The sequence below is a fragment of the Silurus meridionalis genome, chromosome 12 (assembly GCF_014805685.1).
Source record: "Silurus meridionalis isolate SWU-2019-XX chromosome 12, ASM1480568v1, whole genome shotgun sequence".
NCBI classification, from domain to species: Eukaryota; Metazoa; Chordata; class Actinopteri; order Siluriformes; family Siluridae; genus Silurus; species Silurus meridionalis.
In genome coordinates, this window is record NC_060895.1 from 9,719,852 (window position 1) to 9,733,184 (window position 13,333).

At 35.6% G+C, this 13,333-nt stretch overlaps 1 protein-coding gene across 5 annotated transcripts in view; it reads left to right on the top strand.

The window, feature by feature from the left end:
• The window catches only part of grik4 (glutamate receptor, ionotropic, kainate 4), a 439,025-nt gene that overhangs the window by 331,456 nt on the left and 94,236 nt on the right, over nt 1–13,333 (top strand). The gene's annotated exons all lie outside the window — the stretch shown is intronic.

Sequence of the window (13,333 nt, forward strand, 5' to 3'; positions counted from 1 at the left end):
TTGGCATAATTAACATCAAATTTGTATTTTTAAGATTAGAATTTTTTGTATTTGTATTTAGGGTAAATTTTTTGTATGTCTTTGAAAGAAAATCTTACCTGTAGCAAGTTCCATAACTATTGTTGTATTTTCTTATTGTATTTTATGGAATAGTATTGTAACGGATAGTGCCAAATATAGTTTGGGAAATTCCATCCATTAGCCCTGGTGCATTACATGACAAAGTCACATGCTTCACTCATTTCAAACACTCGTTTCCTGTTTAACCTAATTAGTCGCTCTATTTGAGGATTACTTTTGGTATCTTTTGCTGCAGGTAAAAGATGTCTTTGTTTTGTTTCTTTTATAATGTGCTTCAGTTTTATACCAGCATCTGTTACCAATTCCTGACAATTATTCAAATGCGGTTCAGTTTGCACCAAAATTAATTTAAATGGACAAGCTGATGCATGTAAATACATTATCAAGGTTTCTTTCAACAGTGGCTGCATTTATATAAATAAAAAATGATATACATAGCAAAAAAAAATGTATACAAGTTCATTAATATTTATTGAAGTCTCAATGACGGTTAAACTGACCACCTTCCTATGTTCTTTGGAATATGAATTCTTTTAAAACAATCCCGGTGAGCTGAAAAAGATGGTCAGTGGTATTTCACTAGCATTCTCATACTGAAATAGAGCAGTTTACCTCTGGTTTAATCTCAAATATTGGACAGCATGCTACTGAGGACATTATATCAGATAAAGGGGCTGGACAGGTTACAGCCCCTACATGGATAAAGTCTACTGACACACTGAATGGTGTGATTTTCAATTACTGAACCATGAGGGAAGCTGATGGTGGGTTTTACATGAAATAGGGAGTAAGATATCAAAAAAGGGCCGATCACATTTGGTCATTCCTGCGTGGTTTTTCAAGAAGCTGTTGATGTTTTGAAAAATGACATGTGCCTAATCTGATACATACCTCCTTCATTTGTGACACCTTAAGACTATTATCAGTTTCTCTCCTGCTCCATTTCGCACTTCGAACAACTGTCGGCTCTTTGAATTTTCTGAGTTAACAATTGGAAAACAGATGGATGCTGTCCATGGCACAGGACATTGCAGCTGTCTTGCAATTAAGACTTTATTTACATATTACACATGGAATTTTCTCATTACTCGAAAGTTACTAAGGGTCACATTATAGATGTAATAACTGACACATATGGCAAATCATTATTTAATTCTTAAGTACTAAGTATAGCCTTATTATAGAACACAGCTGTTCAAGCTGCAATAAATTAGTTGTTAAATCAGTTTAAATAATTATTTGTTGTTCAATTGATTTAGTGCAGTACAAGAAAGCCAGGTTGGAGGCAGACATTTTACATCCGCAATTAATGTCTTGTTAGTGGACATTGAACTATTGACTTACAGTGCTCAAATACGACCAAGAATTGTTATTAGAAAAAAATAGGTGAAAAGACAGGACACAGCATGGGGAAGGCACAAATACCCAATACAGATTCTTTTTTTTTTTTTTATTACAGACATTTGCACCTGAGAACAGTGCAGTGCAGGACATTACATTGATTCTTCCTGCAACTTATAGCTCTTTTTTTACTGTATATGGAATATACTGTTAGTGTGATCATTTGCATATTAGTACTGCAGGATTTCTTACATTTTTAATTATTTTAAATTATATCGTTTCATTGGCTTTTGGAATATGATTGAGCATTCCATTAATCAAATAGTACACATATTTAGTAATGGCAGTGTTCAAGGATAAGAATATTTATAAATGGATAATGTGAGTAGGTTAAATTAGCTGTCATTTTAATTATTGTGAGTATATGATTATAATAAAAAATAATTATACACATTCATTTATTACTCCCAAACCAAAAGAGAAATCATTAAGTGTACAAAAAAAAATTGTTATTCAAACTTCTTGATAAATGTAAGAAACACATTTTGAATATTAAAGTTATACAAACTGAATCTAAAATAAAATATGGATTTTATACACAATTTTGACATGTTCGCTTAGACTTTACTCAGTTTCGTTGCCAATTATTTAGATAATAATGGCTGTTTGTTGAGTTATTTTTAGAGGACAGTAAATCTGTACTGATATACAAACTGCACATTGACTACCCTAAAATATATCCAAGTTTCATTTCTATAGTATTGTCCCTTGAGAAGTTATACTGAAATATTTGCTGAAATGTAAGGAGTGTGTTCACTTTTATGAGATTAAGCTGTACTTTAGAAGAGGAGTTGTCTCTACTCTGAACACTTCTCACCATGGTTTTTCTGTTAGCTCTTAGCAAAAACTGCACAGCTAACAATGAATCATATTCCTGACTGCCCATATGACAAAAATTCACTATTTCACAACTTAAAATTAGATTAGTTTCCCAGTTTCCATATTTAATCAATAAAAAAATCCAAAAATACCTATCAGGTATGCATTTTGCATTTATTGCGCATTAATGGAATAGGCTGCAGCAGGCAGTAAGAGGCACAACACAAGTGCATGAAGTCAGCATGCATTTTATTTGAGTTAATCCAGAAATCATTGTCATATTCTAAAGTGAGAGGTCATAACACAGTTATATAGAAAAATAAACATACAGGCAAGAAAGTAAACTAGGAAGTATGCAGACACCTTTAAACCACCAGTCCTTAGGCATGTGATAAAACATTATCACAAGATGATAAGACTTTTCTAACGAAACAGATAAACAACAGGGTTTGTATACAACCAGTACAGGGAGAACTGAAAAATAATGGAGTGGAAACAATGAGAAACATATTGATTATTTAAAATGATGAGAATGTATATATATATACAGAAACAGTCGCATCACCTCAGCGAAACAGGAAACTCAGAAGCAGCTCTGTTCACTCTGGGAGGCGTGATATGTGTCACATGCCGCAGTGTATGCTGACAAGGAGTGCATGAGATGCGGTGTGTAAAATGCCATATAGTCTGAAAGTGTCAGGAATGCAAAGTGTCCTTTTAATGCTCACTGCTGTTGCAAAGCCAGCACTGCTCTATTTGTGTAATTAACACTTCAAACCTGTAGAAACCTGAAAGATATGAACGGCTGTTAAAGGAGCTGCAATTAGTACAGGACAGGGAAGTTTTTTTTTTTTTTTTTTAATAGCATGGAAAATAGCTTCATCTTCTGATGTTGGCTGTATCCCAAACAGAAATGTCATACTAAATTTGTCAAGAATGGACACTTCTGTATTTAACCTGTATTTCCTTCGGGGAAATATGATGTTACCATATTTAATACCTATGTTGAGTTTGGGATTAAGGATTGAAATCACAAGCTGCCATTGAAAATTAATAGCATTGGGCCTGTTTGACAAAAACACTCTTTGGCCTCTTGAACAAGTCCCTTAACTTTCTGTGCTTTTCGTGGCTGACCCTGCATCCTGACCCCAGGTTCCAAACATCAGTGAGATATGTAAAGAAAGAATTTTCTATTATTTTCTAGAAGATGCTTTGTCAGAAAGGGCTGTGGTGTCTCAGGTATACTTCACCAAGCAGAGCTTTCTTTATGCACTTTTGCTTTCGCCCCGGCGCTCTTCTTCCCTCGGATCATGCCAGGGTTCACCCACACACTCTAGGTTCTGGGAACCTTTCCTCAGCGTCTGCCTGAGCCAACTTACAAATCGGACCACCTTTTCTTCCTGAGCTCCCTAGCAGGTCGGCACACCTTTCTCTCCAACTGCACCCTAGTACACTCGCTGATCGGTACACCTTCCTCGGAATTGCCTGCACTCACACTTTCGCTCCCCTCTGCTTAGTGTACCTCTCTCCCCTCAAGGCTGTTGTCTTTTTCTTTTTATTTGCGTCACCTGACTGAAACAGAGCACACTGATTAGTATCATCCACTCGTTTCTTCCAGCTCCACCCTCCACTCACGAATCGGCACTCTTTCGCGCACCACACTGATTAATGTAGTATAGTAATATAGTAATATACAGTTTAACTGTGCAATATTGTTTAGAGGATAAAACATGTTTAGAAGATAACATGTTTAATTAACATGATATACAAGAATGTTTGTATGATACAGTATGCACAAAATATGCAGTAGTGCAATGATAAGTTATGGATGGTGCAAAGATGCATAGTGGATGAAGCAGGCAATATAGACACAAAGAGACAGTGCAGTAGTGTATTTGTTGACATTATTTGATTGGCTGTTCAGTGCAGTATCTTTGAAAATGCCCCTCACTCTTGTAAATGTCCTTCAAGGTGGTTAGCTGAATGCCGATGATTATACCATTGTCACTTGCAAAAGTTACATTTGTCAAAAACAGTTAAATGTGTTAGTTAACTGAATCCCAGCTCTAAATCATACACCCAGATGAAGTCTAATAATGAAGCTGTGACACATGCACAAATCATCCATTTAGCTCTGAACAATAATTAGAAACCGTTTGCAAAATTTGTCTCACTCTGTCTCACTCTGTATGCAAGACCATACAATGTTACTACAGTTACAATTGTTTTTATATAGTGGATGAAAAGTGAAATGACACCTTCCAGCCAATTAGTATCAAATATTACCGATCATAGTGATCTATAAAGGCTCTTTCTTCTAATTACCAGCTACATTAATAAGCATTAGTGTCACCTACAGCTGTAATAATAAAGCAATGAAACTTTATTTTACACTTTGTTAGATAAATTCAAATATCCTGACTGTGAAGACACTGTAAAATATATATGTGCACTGTCTTCAAAACGACATTGCAGTAAAGTTGGGATTCAGTTTAATAGCTAAAGGCAATGATATGGGTGTATGATATTACCTTCCCTGCCCTCTTCTGTCATTCTCTCTTTCTGAACATTCACATATACAGTACTCCCTCGGTTCCTCGTTTTGTGCCGATGCAATTATCAATGGCTCTTTTGCACTAAATGTGATTTTCATGCTAATTAATATAAGCATAAATTAGTTCATTTGTCTGCTATAAATCACTCTGTAATAACATGTATATTTCAGTATTGGATCTCGGAGTAGGTTTTGCTGTTTTTTTTCACCCAATTTTTTTTAGGTTTTACTGTATCTTTCGGCTTCTCCTATTAGGGGTCGGCACAGCGGATCATCCGCATGTTTGCTTTGGCACATGTTTTTATGCTGTGGATGCCCTTCCTAACGCAACCCTCCCCATTTTATCCGGGCTTGGGACCGGCACTAAGAGTGCACTAGCTTGTACAACCCAAATGGCTGGGGTCGGTTCCCTGACCGGGGATCGAACCCAGGCCTCAGCGGTGAGAGCGCCGCATTCTAACCACTAGACCACCAGGGAACCTTAGTTTTACTGTATAGTTGTATTAAAACATTGAGATATAATATTCAGTCAAATTCATTGCTTCTGCTGAATAAAAAATACATACAAGAAATTTCTCAGGTACAAAAGTGTTCTTGCAAAAACGACTCACAGAAGATCGTTTTGTAACAGCAGAGATGTGATGGTTGTGATTTGCAAGTCAGTATACAAGACTTGTAGTGAAATATTCAAAACCTGATGGAAGTGCATCTGTTGCATCTGGGAATGAAATTATCTCCTAACATTACAGTAGGTTTCTTACTATCACAGAAGTTTTCTTTTTTTTTTCGTTTTTTTTTTTTTAGTGGATGAAAAGTGAAAGTATTTGCATAGCATTAGCTTGGGTATTAGCATATAACATCTGAGAAGTAAGGTAAAATGCAGTGATCTAGCTAGTAGAAGTAGTAGGAGAATGAATAGAAACCGGTAATATTGATAATTTAGTTGTCATTTTCAAGGTCAGTTTAAAATGCAGCAAGAATACTCTTGGTTTGCTCACCTCTGCTGGATTTTGTCAATGCTACATCGGTGCTGTGAAGGGTGTACAGTCGAGCCACACAGATGCGTAAAACATCACACAGAGAGTGCACAGGTGCCAGAAGTCGATGCAGTCATGCGTAGAGTGCAAACAGAAAAGGACCAGGGCAAAGCAAAACAAATCAGGAAAAAAAACATACTTGCTGAAGGCAAGCAGGTGCCACGATCAATGCTCAGAAATAAATGTTGCATTCACATCATGTGGGAGAATCCCGGAACACCACAATGGCTCAATTTATTCTGAATAAAAGCGTTCACACAGAGATAAAAGTCAAGGTTTTATCTAATGTTAGTTTGTGTTCACATTAAGTGGTGTTTTAGTGACACATTAGTATATTATCTAATGGTTGGATGAACTACAGCATTCCTGTAAAAGCATAAAAGTACTTGCTTTTAAATGAACATAAGTATTAAAAGTAAAAGTACTTATATATTAGAACTATATTTTAATTATTTATTCAGTTAAATGTTCCATTTAATTGCACATCATACCTTAATAATAAGAGAGTTTCTATTGTTACAGGTGCTCAGTGATTCTTAATCTGTGAAGACTTTTGTGAGAAATTACTTATAATTATGGTCTTTTATGGTCTTAGTTTTTTTGTATGTAATTAGGTAAAAGATTCCCAAAGTGAAAACACTCTGATTAAGTACAGATACTCAACAATACCAGTAAAAATATTGTAAAACTGTCTATTTTGGGGGGGTTTACCTTTAACGTTCACAAACAGTGTTGAGTCAGAGCTGGTCAGTTAATGTCAGTTTATGTTTTGTTAAAACTAAATTTTAAGCCTGTTTCTCTAAAACCATTAAGTGTATTATGTCTAGCTTCACTCCTGGATTCTGAGAGAAACATGGCAAATTCCAACTGTGAATTCTCACATAGAGGACGGTTTTTCCAAGTGTTAAAGAATTTCACAGTGTGGGATGTTAGTCATTTGGCACAACTATGATTAACTTAACTGGCTGTACTTTGGATGAACTGTACTTTGGCCAGCTAATATAGCTGATTGTTTACCACAGAAACACTTGCACTATTAGTAATTGGTTCAAAAACCAATTGCTTTTCCTCAAGGTTTTGCTAACATTAACATTAGCACTGATGATGAGTAGCTGGGATATGGTGTATGTACTGTATATTATTTCATATCACACATTTCAGTTCAATATTCAGAGGATTGGTAAAAGACGTTGTAAAAAATATGCTATCTAATGTCACCTAGCTGTCTATTTCTAGTTAATGAAGAGTTTAATTTAATTTTAGTCCACAGCAACAGGAAGGTAAATATTATTAGAAATAGTAATTAACAACAGTAGGCAAATATAAAGCTTGGTTAATAAATAGGGGGTTATTAGGAAATAGGTTGATGATTGTGCAGAAATTTCAGGATGTTTCTTCAATTTCAGTGCAGTTCAGTTTTTACTGTAACATTCCTCATAAACAGTGCATGTTGTTAATGTAGCAGAAGTAACATCAACCTAAAAAGGCAACATATTAAAGCTAAAGCCCAATAGTGGTAAAAGGGATCAATACCAGACAACAGACCCTAAAATATTGTACCTGTTCAGCAGAGAAATAAAGCAAATTCTTGCTTTATATCCTACATCGTAGGATAGCATAAAATATCCGGTTTAACTTCAAAACTAACTCCATGCCTGTCATTTACAGTAGTTATATATGTTTCGTGGATATGTCTAAGATATGTCATTAGGATTTCAGTTTTTGGTGTATCCTTCATTGAAAAACTTTCAGCAAATTCAAACTGTTAATTCAGTAAGATTTAAATAAATATTTCATTAAGCTCTCCATGGTGATTCACAGTGCCACAACAAAAGCAGGCACTTTTTTTGCTGCTGACCCAAAATAAACTATTCTAGCTTTTTTTCGAACTCGGGTAGGATATTAAAGATGTGAGCCACAGAGTTCTTGGCTTAATGCCCCCTTTTTTTCTACGTATTTGTGACCTCTTTATGTCAAGCCAGCAGAAATCATTTTGATGTTTGAGGAGTGAAATTGCCCAGAATATCATCTGTAAAGTTATAAGAACAGAATAGACTGGAATGCTGTTGTATGCTGTAGTATTAAAATCTTCCTTCACTAGAACTAAGGGGCACAGACCGGTATAACAGTGTCCCTGTTCACATGCGAGATTATTGAACTCATGATTTGCCAAGGTTGGAGTGGAAAAACTTAAATGGCCTACAAACAGCCCTGACCATGACCTCATTAAATCTAAAGGAAAGCCTTTGCAAATTAATCTTAATGGGATGTTCAAAAAGCACATTTGAGTGTAATGGTTAGGTGTCGTAAAACTTTTGAGCCAGTGTACGCTCAATAATTCTGTGCAACATTAGGCCAATGTGTTTGCCCTCCTCACCAACAGAGATGATATTCCACAAAGTTCTAGCTTGACATATGAGCCCATTTTTCTGTTTAATTCCTAGTCTTATGTACAGAAGTAAATTAATTTTCAATCAGAGCGAAGTTTCACCAATTTCCAAGTATAGTCACTTGTCTAGTCATTTGATGCCTGTTTCTGTTTTGGTATTTGTCTGCACTGCAGGATTTTCACTTGGAATTTAGTACTGAGCTTTCATGCATATAAATGCTTAATATAGATTTCCTTGTATTAGAGGTGGCAAAAGTACACACATCCTTCACTTAGGTAGAAGTACAGATACTTATGTTTAAAAATATTCAGGTAAAAGTTGAAGTACTGACTAAAAATTATTTACTCAAGTTAAAGTAAAGAAGTTTGGGCTCTGACATGTACTTAAGTAAAAAAATAGCCACTACCTGTTTTAGTGTCACGCCGGTAACTAGATGCCACGTCATATTAATATAAGGGCTGTAAATCTATTGAAATATTTAATCACGCTGTTCTAAAGGTACCTTCAATTAATACTTTCAAAGTTTTTAAAACTCTAATCAACATGGGCATGGACAAATATTGATGCTTTATGCAAATGTATGTTTATTATTCGTGAAACCAAACTCAACATAAAGCATAAAAACAAAATTTTCTTGTAAACGTTTTAAAGTAATTATGGTGTTTTAAATTATGTAAATTAACAGGACACCAAAAGGAACCTTTGCTATGTTTCCACCCAGTTAATGAGTTGATACCGGAGGAGCTGCACCTCTTATAACTTTCATTTTTTTGTTTTTTGAGGCAAATTTTGACTGAGATTCAGGGTGTTTTATTTGTGTGTCTGTGAAAAGAAGAGACTGAGACGGCAGAAAGCGCCCTCTGTCTGTTTTCTTTACTTTATAAAAGCACAATGTTTTCTTGTTATTATGAGTTTTGTACAAATAAAAGCAGACCTTACATATAAAAATTATGCATTGTTCTTATATATACAATTAAAAAAGACAGTCATTTATGTTTGTTTTGGTGTCATGTGGAGAAAATGCCACAAAATGCATTGGTGTGTTTGTCGACCCCAGAGGGATAATTGTGTGCATTATGGCTGATTTTAGTGCTAATTTGAGACCAGTGGTAGATTGAACATAATGACAGTAAATAAGTTGATGGTCTGAAATTGAATTGATATTTCACCAAATAGATTAAAATTAAAGTAACAAGACTGTTTTGAAAATGTAAGAAGTAGAGATATTTGTGTAAAAATGTAATGAGTAAAAGTAAAAAGTTGTGAAGTAAAGTAAAATGAAGTAAAGTACTCTTACCAGAAAAAACAACTTGAGTACAGTAACAAAGTATTTGTACTTCGTTACTTCTCACCTCTGCCTTGTATAAAGATTAATCTACAGAGCTTCAAGGATACATTTAACTTTAAGCATAAATCAAGTGATTATCCAAACCACCCCCCTGTTTTGAACCCTGAAACAACAAAAGAATGTCACACAGATGGATGCGCTTGCTTTTGGGTCTGGTTCTTCTCAAGCTTTCTTTCTAACATTATCTCAGGGAGGTCTTTTTTTTTTTTTACCATCATTGCCTCTGGCTTGCCTTTTAGGGATAAACTCTTCTAAACTCATTTATGAATATAAATTATATGCCCCAACTATTTATTACTATAAAGCTGCTATGTCAATTTTAATTGTAAAAAGTACTATAAATAAAATAAAACTGAATTAAACAAGGACAGAGCTTATCTTGGTGATATTTAACATTATTACTTTTTAATTATATTTTATACTTTGCTTTTAATTATTATTATTTTTAGAATATTGGATAACAGATTTATTTTTTCTGTGAATAATTCTTATTTGAGATGGAGGTAGTTGTATGATGATCCTGAATTAATTTAGTTTTATTTGTCATTTGTAATCTCATAGCATATTATCATAGAGTTTGTGTGTATAACATTTGAATATGGTGTGTGTATAAATATTAATATATATACTGTATATATATATATATATATATATATATATATATATATATATATATATATATATATATATATATGTATGTGTGTGTGTGTGTGTGTGTGCGCGCACTTGACGTGTGAATCCTGTGTGTGTCTTCATAATGGTAAGACCATGTGATTCTTTTGTTTTGACCTTGGGCAGACATTTGGCTTTGTCTATGAGAAAAGAAATTGCATTTTTGATACCCCACAAAAGTAGAAGCGAAGTGTGCGTGTGTGTGTGCGTGTGTGTGCATGTGTGTGCAGTGGGAGGTGATGTGTGCCTGCATCATGGTAGCATTCTGGCCCAGCTCCTAGTATGCTCTGACTGATCTCTAGGTGACAGGCTGTGTCAGGAGGCTCATTGCCAAACTGTCAGTACCTCACCTGTCCTGCCCCTCCTCTCTCTCTCCTTGTCTTCAGTCAAGCTGTCAGAGATCAGGGCCAGTTCCTGTCCCCAAGGACCTGTCATGTCCGGCCATGAAACTTGTTATTTCTGTGTTGCATCTTTGCGGCAGAAAAAAAAATTGAAAACCAGTTGCTGTGTTTGTACCCTTAAGTTTCTATAGCTTTATTGCACAACTGTTTCCAGCTCTGAGCAAGCCTACAAACTATTCTAATATTGTTCATTTTTTCAAGTTTGTCTCACATTTATCTAGAATGCATTTAGATTGGATCCGTGTGGTGCACTGAAGTGACTTGTCAAATATCTCTGATTATAAACTGCTACTCATCAGCAAGGCGAATTGCAGAATCCTAAAACAGTGATGGCTGTCCTGGAGTGATACGGAGCGATTGTGACACCTTCAAACAAAAAGCCAAGGAGGATCTGTTCATTTTTTATCTTCCTGACTCGCTCCCTCTGTCTCTCTACATCTCTCCTGCAGGTCTGCACTAAAAAACACTGTCTCCTGAAGTCACTGCAGTACATTACTCTTCTCCACTGCTGCCTTATCCATCTCTCTTCTGCCTGCTTTCATCCTCTACTATGTGTGCTGGCTGAGTCTGAGTTTCACACCTCTCCTGACTTTGTTTTGGTAATCATAGGGCGAGAGTATTCCTTTGATCACAGCTTCTCAAGGCTTGCTCAGTGCCTACTGCATCTAAGACAAGGCATTTGTTGGTGTGTCTCTGAAGACCCTAGACTCCCGCTGCAGTCCCCAAGCAGCCCCGTGCTCTCTTTTACTAATCTGGATCTCTCTGTATGATGTGTTCCTGGAATTCAGTATTCAGTATATGACTTGAATTAGCAATATCATTATATCTAAAATTTAACATAGATTATCTCATTACAGTGGTAGCTGTCAAGGAGTGGGATATATGAGGCAGCAAAATGAACAGACAGTTCTTAAATTTGATCTGCTGAAAGCAGGAAAAATGGGCATAATCTGAGCAACTTCTGAAAAAGAAATTGACTATGGCTATGTCCACACTATTATAATTTTTCATTTTGAAACACTTTTTTTTTCTCTGTTTTGGCCTTCCATCAACACTGAGACGACGTTTTTTTACGCTCTACAAAGCGTATAAATTTGAAAACGCAGTTTTCTTGTCGCAGTGTGGACTGTGCAAAAGTGTGGCTTTTAAAAAGGATGACACATCCTTATAAAATGCCATTGCAATTCATTGCCATGACGTTTCAAAAAGCCGAAAAGTAAATAAACGCCAGGCGGAAATGACATAGGTCAAACAATTGAACAATTGAAGTGTGGGCACAGAGCATTTTCAGACGAAAACCCCGTTTTCAAATGTATCCAGATTAGTGTATACGTAGCCTATGACTGACTAGGACAGAACACTGGCTGACTATGATAGAAAGGTTGCTAGAACACAAAAGCATGCTTTGTATGGGGCTGTGTAGCTGCAGACCAGTCAGAGTCCATGCTGACCCCTGTACAACAAAAAAAACAACTACAGTTACATTTACATCATCTGGCAGATGCCCTTTTCCAAAGCGACTTACAATTATCTCATTCATACAACTGAGCAGTTGCTGGTTATGAGCCTTGCACGAGGACTCAGCAGTGGCAGTTTAATGGTGATGGGATTTGAATTCATGACCTTCTGATCAGATGTCCAACATCTTAACCACTGAGCTACCCTTCAACTACAAAGGGTACATGAACTTCAGAAAAGGACTTTAAAGAAATGGAAACTGGTCGGACGAATCACGTTTTCTTGTAGCTAACTAAGAAGGAGATTGCACCAGGAAAGCCTGTCAATGCCAGTGTATTTCCTGGGCAATGTTCTGCTGGGAAACTTTGCATTTTGGAATTCATATGGATGTTGATTTAACATGTTGCACCTACCTAAACATTGTGGCAAACCAAGTACACCACCTGATGGCCAGTAGTGGTTGTTTTCACAATGGAAAAATTGTTCAGAAATGGTTTAAGGAATATGAAAAAGAGTGTGAAATGAGTTCATGTGGCCTCTAAATTCCGCAATTTTAGTTTGATCGAGTAGAGGTCCCATCTTCAACTTACAGTAACTTTAATGTAATCTTGGTGAAGGATACCACAGCTCCCCTTCAGAGGGAGTGTGTAGTCAATGCCTTGATGGATTAGAGATATGCAAGACCTACACAATATTAAACAAGAGGTTTTAAAGTTATGGCAGATTGTTGTGAGAATAATAGAGTCCAGATAAAAGGACACCACTATTAAACCTTATTATATATATATATATATATATATATATATATATATATATATATATATATATATATATATATATATATATATATATATATATATATATATATATATATATATATATATATATATATATATATATAGCTGACAATATGTTGGTAATTTTAAATCTCAGTAGAGTTTCACCCATAGAATGCATGGCACAATACATCAATATTTATATTTTATTCAACAAACTACAACAAAATGATTAGTGTATTCAATGTTTTCACCCAAATGGTGCACTTTAAGGTGCAATCTCATTGTCCTTGTTTATGCAGCTACATGAGATTCCACTTAAGGGAAAGAGTGTTCATGTCAAAGAGTGCAATGAAGAGGACTGAGCAGGAGTTTCTTACTCAAAACCTCCTGTAG